Source organism: Ochotona curzoniae, unplaced genomic scaffold (assembly GCF_017591425.1).
Source record: "Ochotona curzoniae isolate NIBS_2020 unplaced genomic scaffold, NIBS_Ocur_1.0 contig_4792, whole genome shotgun sequence".
Lineage (NCBI taxonomy): Eukaryota > Metazoa > Chordata > Mammalia > Lagomorpha > Ochotonidae > Ochotona > Ochotona curzoniae.
The window spans coordinates 1,201-12,253 of record NW_024466389.1 but is presented as its reverse complement, the minus strand read 5'-3'; the positions used below and the strand labels follow the sequence as shown (position 1 = coordinate 12,253).

The 11,053-nt window shown below is 38.4% G+C and overlaps 1 long non-coding RNA gene across 1 annotated transcript; it reads left to right on the top strand.

The window, feature by feature from the left end:
• Window positions 1-452: 452 nt before the first annotated feature.
• On the top strand, window positions 453-7,484 carry LOC121161334. The gene is made up of 4 exons (XR_005884674.1): window positions 453-966; window positions 4,026-4,135; window positions 4,910-5,096; window positions 6,997-7,484. It is a non-coding gene; the product is annotated as an uncharacterized LOC121161334 (long non-coding RNA).
• Window positions 7,485-11,053: the final 3,569 nt, after the last annotated feature.

Sequence of the window (11,053 nt, the reverse complement as noted above, 5' to 3'; positions counted from 1 at the left end):
CCTCAGTCTGATCTCACTTTTCTCTCAAGTGTTTCAACATAAAAATTCATCTGATGGAATATCTATCCTTCCATTCTAACAGAACCTGTCAAGGGAAAGCTACATATGTGGGTATTTAATACTGAAAAGTAGAATACTAGAATTCAGTTGTAGCATCTATGGAGTTCCCATGGTTTCTCCATTTTTACCACTTGACATGCAGAAATTTAGTCTCCATGTGTAAAAATTCCTCATGTTAGGTACTTTGTAAATATCATCATAGTCCTTGCCTCTGTCACAGTGAGAAGGTAATATAATAAGAAAAGGCTTTGGAGAAGGAGTCAGGCTTCAGATTTGTTACAAGAAAGAATTGACACTATAGAGGTGCAGGAATAAGGTATATAGTCTTCTTGTGGGGTACAAGGAGGAAATTGTTTTAGCAAAAAAAATGTCTACACTTGGAGACCATCAGGGATATTCAGAATGAATGAGCAAAGGTGGTAACTGATGAGAGGTGACGCCATGGAGGACTCAGAGCAGAGAAGTTGGGTTTAAAAGTATAAATTCCCTGGAAGGGAACATGTTATAAAATCGAGCATCAGAGATATTTTATTGTGTGGATATGGAATGTAAATAGGTATGAGTAAAGGATACAAGATGTACTCAGAGATGCCAAAATGAACATTTCAAGCTTGTTTTCCTTTTATTCCTTCCAGATCTGTAACCCTGCGTAGTCTAGCTCCCTTGTTGTAATAGGGATGTGCTTGCCCTATGTTCCTGATAATATGAGATGCTACAAATTTATTTCATTTATTTTACATACAGGATATGTTTTCCTGTATTGATTCAAAGGGCCAATATACAGAGGGCATATTCAAAACACGTGTCAATGGCCAAGCCTATAGAGCCCTGAAAGAAAAACTGAATTCTAGAGAACGCGTGGACTGGACAAGTGAGTCCCCCTATGTGGTGGCAACTGTTTTAAAGGTAAGAAATATTCCATTGTCATCTGGGTACAGTTTTGAAGTCAGTATGATGTGTCTCCTTCAATTGTGATTGCTCAAGAACTGCAGGGGGCCAAAATATTGATTCTGTAAAACATGTTACAAACTACAGATAGCCACTCACTTGGAAATTATCAAGTTAAAGCACAAATATGCAGGTATATTTCTGTGAGAGGAAATGGTAGAAATGAGAAAGAACTGAATTAATCCATCTTGGTACTTGACAGTAGTGTACAAATAGAGGGTGCCACCGTCGCAACCAAAAACAGGTTTTGAAGATGGCATTAGGATGAGAAACTGAATTTCTTGTCCCCATGGGTTTTTTTTTTTTCTGTCTGCTGGTTCACTTCCCAAGTGGTCTTTTTTTTATTATTGCATTTCATTTTATGACATCGTTTCATAGGCTCTGAGGTTCCCCCAACCCCTCCCTTTGCCCTCCCCCCGCCCCGCCCATAGTGGATTACTCCACCTTATTGCAGTGTCACAGTTCAAATCCAGTCTTGTTTCTTTCATTGCAACCATGTACCATGCATAGAGTCCAGCATCTTATTGTCCAGATGAATTCAACAGTTTCTTGGGGAGACTATCTCTGGTCTAAAGGCAGAGTTGGCAGAATCTCGTTCCGACCAATTAAAAGCCGTAACATAACATCAACAACAGTTTACCACATTATGGGGTTAATTGACATGGTATTGAGTGACTGATATGTTAGAAAATGCAGGTTCTTAACCACATCCTGTGACTACTTCATTAACATTTCCATTTTAGTTTATATACAACCGGCTTCTATCCACCTTAAAATGGCTATAGGATACTATTCAGCTGTCTTGTGTCTATTTTCATTTTAGTATTTAGCAGTTTATTGTATTGAAGCATAATTTTTACTGAACTTGGCAGATTTTAGGCTAGTCCAAACTGGCTTATAGCTTTAACAGGGCATATGTCACCAGTTGAGGCACAGAACAATTTTAGGAGGGGTATGCAGTACTCTAGTTAGTAGTAACTTATTTTCGTGTCCTACCTAGTAAGGTATGTGTGAGTCCCTGCTAACCATTTCCTGAATGGTTCTAAGCTTTCCTTGTTGGTCTCTGTCTATTCTAATTTTTTGTTTGTTTGTTTTGTTTTGCTTTTTTTTTTTGGCACGTGGGGGGGGGTGCGCTCTGGGGCGATAGTCATTGCAGGAGATGGTGGGGATCGAAAGTTGGAACTAAGCAAGGACCAGAGAAAGCTGCTCTCCCTAGTCCCGAAGGGAATTTATTGTTCTTCTGTTTCTGCAGACTGCTCAGGGCTCCTGGCTGTTGTTCCAGTGACGTTGCTCACTGCTCTATTCTCATTACTCCTAACTGCATCTTTGACAAAGCCTAATTCAATAAATGTTAGAGTGAACTGTCACAGGTTTATAATCATAATAGTTCCTTGGATACATTTACTGCTGTAAATACTGTTATAAGAATTCTATGTTGAGACAATTACAAATAACATTAACAATGACATATGACGTCTCTTTGTGCTTATACAAAGAAAAGAAAACACCCTTGTTTTCCTTTTTCAAACTTGAGTTGAATTTCATGGTATTATCAACGTACGTCACTCATATACCTGGTATTATCAGTGTGTGTCAGTCATACACCTGGTATATCGGGGTGTGTCAGTCATGCCTGTTATTAACAGTGTATGTCAGTCATATGCCTGGTATTAACAGTGTGTGTCACTCATATACTTGGTAATAACAGTGTATGTCAGTCATACACCTGATATATCAGGTGTGTCAGTCATGCCTGTTATTAACAGTGTATGTCAGTCATATACCTGGTAGTAACAGTGTCCGTCACTCATATACCTGGTATTATCGGTGTATGTCACTCATATACCTGGTAGTAACAGTGTCCGTCACTCGTATACCTGTTATAATCAGTGTGCGTCACTCATATACCTGGTATTATCGGTGTGTGTCACTCATATACCTGTTATAATCAGTGTGCGTCACTCATACACCTGGTAGTATCAGTGTACGTCACTCATATACCTGGTATTATCGGTGTGCGTCACTCATATACCTGGTAGTAACAGTGTCTGTCACTCATACACCTGGTATAATCAGTGTACGTCACTCATACACCTGGTATAATCAGTGTGCGTCACTCATATACCTGGTATTATCGGTGTGTGTCACTCATATACCTGTTATAATCAGTGTGCATCACTCATACACCTGGTAGTAACAGTGTCTGTCACTCATACACCTGGTATAATCAGTGTGCGTCACTCATATACCTGGCATTATCGGTGTACATCAGTCATATATATAGGCTAATTTTCCTTAAACTACTCAGAAAGCTTAACAGCCACGATATACCAAAACATAATGATAAGAGTTGTGATATATCTCAATTAGTATTAAATTTTTTTCTCATGGGTATTGTATCTGTAGCAGCCAATGAGAATAACTAAATATATCATTTTTATAACACTTGGAAGAAACTTCTGCTTAGCAGTAGTACAGAATTATATATGAAGACAAGAATCATAAGGATATTATGAAAATTTTGTCAAAAGGGGCATGCACAACTCAAAAACTCATTCAGTTTTCATGTGTTATGTGAGTGTACACATGAGTGTGAATAGGCAGTTCCTTTGATTCCAAAGCTTGGCAGCTAAGACTTGAATTCCCAGAATCTGAAACAATGTTTCAGATAAGCACATAAGGGAAAACATATGTGCTTATTACTTGTCCAGAGAATAAATACAATAAGAATTATTCACGCCCAGATCTTGTCAGTTTGTATAAGTTTACTAAAATAAAAAGTGCCAGGTGATAGGAAGAGGTTTCGCGTTCATTCTCAGCGCACTCCGGATCCCAACCGTATGACAGTACCATTGATCTGATCAAATCCATCTATGCTTCTGATTTATGAATCAAGACAGCAGTAGCTAAGTTCTCAGAATTTGGCTTACTGTGAAGAAATGGTGAAATAATAGAGTGTTTCAATTAGTTTTTCTCATTAGGTTAGCCAAATAACAATATTTTTCCATCTTTGTAAGGATTTTCTTCAAAGTATACCTGGAAGCCTGTTTACAACCAGCCTGTATGAAGAATTCATTGATGCTTTGGATGAAGGGAACAACGAGGCCAGAACTGCCACCATTTGCAGGTGATGCCTAACAACTATTCTCTTGGGCAAGTCTCAACAATGCAGCCAACATTCTTTTTAAAAAGCTTCTATGTTTTCCATTTTAAGTACTGAGCTCATGACCCAGACAAAGGACTACATTGAGAGAAATACAAGGAGTTTACAATGTGGGGGAGGCCTTGCTACTGCCGTTGAGTTCATGCTGCGCCGTTAACATTATGAACATGGAGGCCTTATCTGTGTACACATCCTTAATATAGGGTACTGGCAAAAGAGGAAATCCTGATTCCATGTGCATCCAGGAGGATTAGCCAGTGTTCTTTGTGTAGCATTGTCAAAGACTGCTGAACACTAGTCTATTGGTGGCCAGAAATTGAATTCAATGACACATTTTCATACAACCGCATACCTTGAGTGGGCCTCTAAGATAACTAATCCTAACCCTAACCCTTGCAGTGTTTGCCTCAAGGCAGTGCTGTTATGCTACTAGGTAAAAACCTAAAGGAGACTATTCTATGTAATTTGGGTTATTATCAACAACCTCTCAGTTTGGCAATTCTGAAATGCAGGATGTTTTAAATATACTTGTATTATCTATTAATATTTGCTCAATTTAACACATGGTTTAATGGATTAAAGAAATATTGCAGGGGATATTTTAAAGACATAGTGGTATACTTCATTATTTTCATTGTGATTTTTCAATGATGCACAAAGCATTCTGCTCCATGCTGTATGTGAGTACAATATCCTAAGTAAAATTCTTGTTCTAAGAGTGTCTTTTTCTGTGTTTAGGCTTTTAGACCAGCTTCCCAAACTGAATTTTCATCTCTTAGAATCCTTATTCTTATGTTTACACAAGATTGCATACTCACCGTTAAGTAAGATGACATCATTCGATTTGGCACTGTGCCTGACTCCAAGCCTTCTTTGGCTACCCATTTCAGGTAGCTCAGGAAGAGGAATGGAATGGCAGAGGAAGGTAATGAGGTGTCTCATTTTTATGCCAAGGGGAGCACTGTCTCTACTTTGAATCTTAAATCTTGTGCATTAATTCTTACTAGCCAGTTTATGGTTGCACACTTGAAGTACTGCTAGAGAGGAATACAACCATCCATCATCCAACCAGTTAAGAGCAGGTGAAGACTCAGCGGGTACTGGTTAATAGCAGGTGAAGACTCAGTGGGTACTAGTTAAGGCAGGACTCAGCTGGTACTAGTTAATAGCAGTGGACTCAGTGGGTACTAGTAAAGAGCAAGTGAAGACTCAGTGGGTACTAGTAAAGAGCAAGTGAAGACTCAGTGGGTACTAGTAAAGAGCAAGTGAAGACTCAGTGGGTACTAGTTAAAAGGAGTGGACTCTGCGGGTACTAGTAAAGAGGAGTGGACTCAGCAGGTACTAGTTAAGAGCAGGTGACGACTCAGTGGCTACTAGTTCCGAGCAGGTGAAGACTCAGTGGGTACTAGTTAAGAGAAGACTCAGTGGGTACTAGTTCAGAGCAGGTGGACACAGCAGATACTAGTTAAGAGCAGTGGACTCAGTGGGTACTAGTTCAGAGCAGGTGGACACAGCAGATACTAGTTAAGAGCAGTGGACTCAGTGGGTACTAGTTCCAAGCAGGTGAAGACTCAGCAGGTACTAGTTAAGAGAAGACTCAGTGGGTACTAGTTCAGAGCAGGGGAAGACTCAGTGGGTACTAGTTAAGAGCAGGTGAAGACTCAGCGGGTACTAGTTCAGAGCAGGTGGAGTCAGCGGGTACTAGTTCAGAGCAGGGGAAGACTCAGTGGGGTGCTGAATACATGGCATCACTCGGCCTTTCTCATGCACAAGAAATTCCCTCGAGTGATACTTGGGTAGAGATATGCACCGTGATGTGATAGACATGAACAAAGGCATTGGGATTGGAAAAACAAGGTTAAGGTTAATTAAGCAAAGATTCCAGAACATGCTAATGGGATCCCAACAGGCCAATTGTGACTTCTGCTCTGCTCTGAGCAAAGCAGGGCTTAGGCAGAGCAGTACACAGGAGGGACTGCAGTCCAAGCAGACATTTCCTCTCCAGCAGCCTCCTTTCTTATGGAAAGCGTTCATTGAGGCCCTGCCTGCGTGCCAGGCTGACACCACTTTACTTAAGAAGTGAATATCCTGAGTGTGTTTCTGCTGGATCCTTCACAATTTATAATGTGGATATGCGGCTTCACTTAGGAAGATCCATTGAAAATGATCTATCAGTGTGTATTCATTGAAGTCAAAATAACTAACTTAATCCACAGATGATGTGATTGCATTGATTAGAAGTAAACACAGATTTAGCATAGTTCACAGATAAAATGTTAGAAATTAGATGCTTCAATTTATCTTTCCCTCCCTTGTCTTCTTTCCTGTATCTTGAAATTTTGTGATAACATTTTTATTACTTTGTAGTGAAAGGTTTAATGTGCCATTAGAGTTCAGCAAGTAAAAACAGAAAGGAATCACTGTTCAGCAGGAATATGGAAAAGTGCTATAAGCAAAAATTAAAAGATGTCAAGTTTACTCATACAAGCAAAAATATGTATATGTAGGTTAAGTATCAGAGATTAGAGGAAATGGAGTTTTTTGCCTTTTTAAAAATCTGGATTATTTTACTAACAGTGATTTCTGTGTATCCGTTTTGTTGCAAAAGTCAAGATTTTAGTCTTTTGAAAAGGTCTGTGCCCCAAATTTCTACATTTTCTCATCATTCCATACGGAAATTCCATACAGAAAATGAATTCACATCTTTGTGTCAATTTCAATCTTTCTTGGAATTCTAAATGTTATGCTTTTGTGGGCTACACAATTTATATGTAGATTATGATTTTAAAATGATAAATGTTTTGTTGTTGTCTTTCATGTAACAGGTTACACTTGTACAATATTTAATTGAAAACTACACAAGGATTTTTGGACACAAACTGAGTTCCCCCATGGGAGAAGACATAGAAAATCAGGACAACGTCCAGGACACCTCAGGTATCATAATGACCCATTGAACTGCCCTTGATGACGCTGCTGTGCCCTGACAGGTCTTCGGGCTATCTTGGAGCCCAGGGCATGTTCAAAGGGCACTGAGGCTGAGGCCCTTGTCCACAAGCTCACTCACAGGCCCAGGATGGTGTCATATGGATGTGAAACAAAAGAGAAGCTGAGCCATCTGGTTTCAGAAAGCAAATGCTAATTCTAACTGCTTCAAGATGCATCCTATTGTACAACACAGGACCTACGATTTTTACAACAGGTTTTGTGGAACCCTTCTTTTTAAGGGTTCCTCACAAAGTACACAGATTAATGAAATTTAAGCATGAGGTAACACATTATTTATTAAGAGACAGATTGCTCAAGAGAGAGATACTTCCCACTTACTTCCTTCACTGTTGAAAACATTGTGTGGGGTTGGGTTGTGCCAAAATCAGGAACTTAACCTAACTATTCTGCATGGGTTTCAGGAGTCCAGGTAATTGGACCAACAATACTATTTCAGCTTATTTTCATGGAAATATTTTGAATTTCAGACCTTTTTTTTTGTATACAGTTTTCATATTTGGGGGAAGACTGTTTTGAGCAACACAAGCTTTGTCAATGACAATATAATCATACTTTGGATTCTCCTTATCACACACGCCCTGAACTTCACTATACAGATAATCAATATGCCCTAAAATAGCTTCCAATATTCCTTTTTTATTCCTTCTCCACTCCCCTCTGCTGCTCCATTCAGTGACCCTTGGGGCTGCAGGCCTTCAGTGTGCATGGAAAAAGTTTTAACAGAACTAGAATCATTGAGAAAAACGGCCTTGTTTTCATGTAATAAATGCTTTTCACAATGTAAACTCCATGCCTGTCCTGAAAATATACGTGATTGATTCTTTCAGATTTGTGCCTTCTCATGGTTTTATGACATTTACCAATTGTTTAGGAGAAATTGTTAGGAAAATGTAATTAATTAGTAAGTAAGATGACTGGAAAATTGAGACCATTGATACCAAAATAATCTTTTGTTTTTCCTTCACCAGAGAAAATGGAGCAATCTGTTGACTTTGAGCGTGTGGACATCACATTAATTGACTAAAAGACCCAGATATGAAAGATGGAAAGCCCACATCTAGACTGGGCCCATTTAACTCTAAATTCTACTGAGACATTGCGTATTAACACCTACACATTTACATATGGCTTTGCACACCTATACTTCTTTTCACATTGAAACTTCTTTAAAACTATTTACCGGATTTGACTAAAAGACCCAGATATGGAAGATGGAAAGCCCATACCTACACTGGGCCCATCTAACTCTAAATTCTACTGAGACATTGCGTATTAACACCTACACATTTACATATGACTTTGCACACCTATACTTCTTTTCACATTGAAACTTCTTTAAAACTATTTACCGGATTTTCCTAAGGGTGACTAACATCTTTCCCTTTTTTCAAGACAAAATGGATTTTCTTGACAAGGATTGGTCATGAAGCACCTTAAATTCAGACCACCTTTCTGCTTCCCGTCTTACATGATCTGTTCTTCGTGGAGTGCTCAGTGAGCATCCTCCAACACAGGAGCTCAGAGTGTTGTCACTCCCGCACAAGGGAACATCAAACGGCTCCTACAAAAATGGTATAAAAAGACAAACGTGGAAAGGATAAAATGGAATTTAACAGATGAGATTTTTGGTCAAAAAATTAAATTCATGCATTTAAAAAAATAATTTGTATTTTCATAAGCTTTTTCACAAAGTCTGAAAAAATTTATGAAAATACTTCTTATTGGAAATATTTGCATAAATTTAAAATTTTTGAACCACTATCATCTCAAATTGTTAATTCCATTTTATCCTTTCTTTATTATCTTGTTATACCTTTCTTTGTGTGCTATTTGATATACCCCAGACAAATTTAAGAACATTTTTATACAAAATGTGCTTTTAATGTGTCCAATCCTACTTTGTTTTTACCAACTAAAAATCCATTTACGATCAGCTCATACATTGTTGTGTTATATCTATACATTTTTGAATATGCAAATGATACTCCCAAACCAAAATAATCTTCCTGAATAAATAACCTACCTAGTCAAATTCATGACTCTCAAATAATTTAGAACTGTTTCAAGACTCAAGATATGGCACAATTATAAACCATAAAGCGACATTACAAGTGTCTAAGCTTAAAAATCAATGGTGCCATATATACATAAATGTTCATTACTACCTGTTTTGCCTTTTTTTATTAATATCTACTTGACTTTTCCTTAAGATCTCTTTATTCATCAGTACCTTGTTGATTCAAGTGTCTATTTGATTATTCATGAACACCTATTTGACCCTAAATACCTATTTGTTCATCAGTTTCGATCTGACTGTTCAGAAATACCTGTTTGATTCTTAATATCGATTTGTTCACTATATATTTGACTTTCCAGAAATACCTATTTGACTTTTCCTATTAATATTTTTCTAAAATGCCTATTTTTCTTGTTTAAAGAGTATTTAAAGAACACATGTTGAAATAACCAAAACATTGAATTATTCTGAAAATGTAAATTTTAATGTATCTAAATGTATGCATTATAGAAATACCATCCCCAAATCTCAGAGAGTAAATACAGTAAGGCACGCAAGGCCAGACATTGGTACAAGTATTCTCAGTGTCCTGGACGTTCTTATGATGACTTTCAAAATCCTAAACCATATGTACATAGTAAATGACAATTGTAACAAATATATACAAATAAAATTTGTGACAACAAACAGTATATTCTTAAGCACACTAAATTGATTGAATGACTACCTATTGATATTTCACAAGTCTAGTATTTGATAACAAAAATACAGTATTGCATTAGCTCAAGTTTCTAATTGTCCTTTGATCATCTGTATTTATTCCATTGTATGTGTCTTTTCTTGATGAAATAAAATCCCCAACAACTTACTGGTTCTGCTAATCCCTTTACTTCTTATGGCTAGTGGGTTACTGGAGGCTTATCTGGGCAGTCCTTTCTTACCTGGGCCATTCAAGGGCCTTCATTGAACTGACAGCACTACAGAGACACTTAGGGCTTTCATGTCACGTGGGCTTTGTCTTGGTCTCCCTGGCATCGACAGGTGGGCACTACCTCTCCTATATGGAGGACAAAGAGTTCCCACAACAAGGGTGTGTCACACCATCCAAAGCACTGCTTGCTACACGTTTGCTAAAGATCAATTGGACAAAGTCTAGAGGTACAATGGGCAAGATCAGGCTCATATCAGTGGAGGATGGAACTTCATTAGGATCTACGACACATACCAGAATGTTCTAAGCAGTCATTATTGTCACCGAGTGATAGTACCACTGTCTGCAGGCAGCAGGACCAGCACACAGAGCTTCGTATCCATCAGCCTCAACACTGCACTTTTCTGAAGTTGAGCAGTGAGTCCACAGCTCCAGCATGGATGACGGTGTCCCAGGGGCCTCTGAGGGTGCACGGTAGCCACTGTTTTGGAAGTGTAGTACTTGATATTCTAGTATGGGATGTGGGTATCCAAGCTGAGACTGAATTGTTGTGACAAGTACCCACCCAACTCTCCATTCTATAGGCCAGCGTTTTCTAAGGATACTGCAGGAATAATCATAAACACATTGTTATTATGTGCATAACATTATTTCACAATTTCTCAGATGTTTTCATGCTTCCTTGTGGATTCCACACAGTAAACACGACTCACTTCCAATAACTCTTAAGAGGTTTACCTTTCCCCATGAAGGGTGAGACAGATGGAACCCTATACTTTCCCATGCTTAGACAGCAGCTGTGCAGGCCCATTCCCCAGGGCCAGAGAACAGGAAGAACATCTTGGAAGGTGCTAGCATTCCTTTTGTTTTTGTTTGTTTGCTTGGTTTTTTTTTTTTTTTTTTTGTGAAGGGTCTTGTTTGTTTA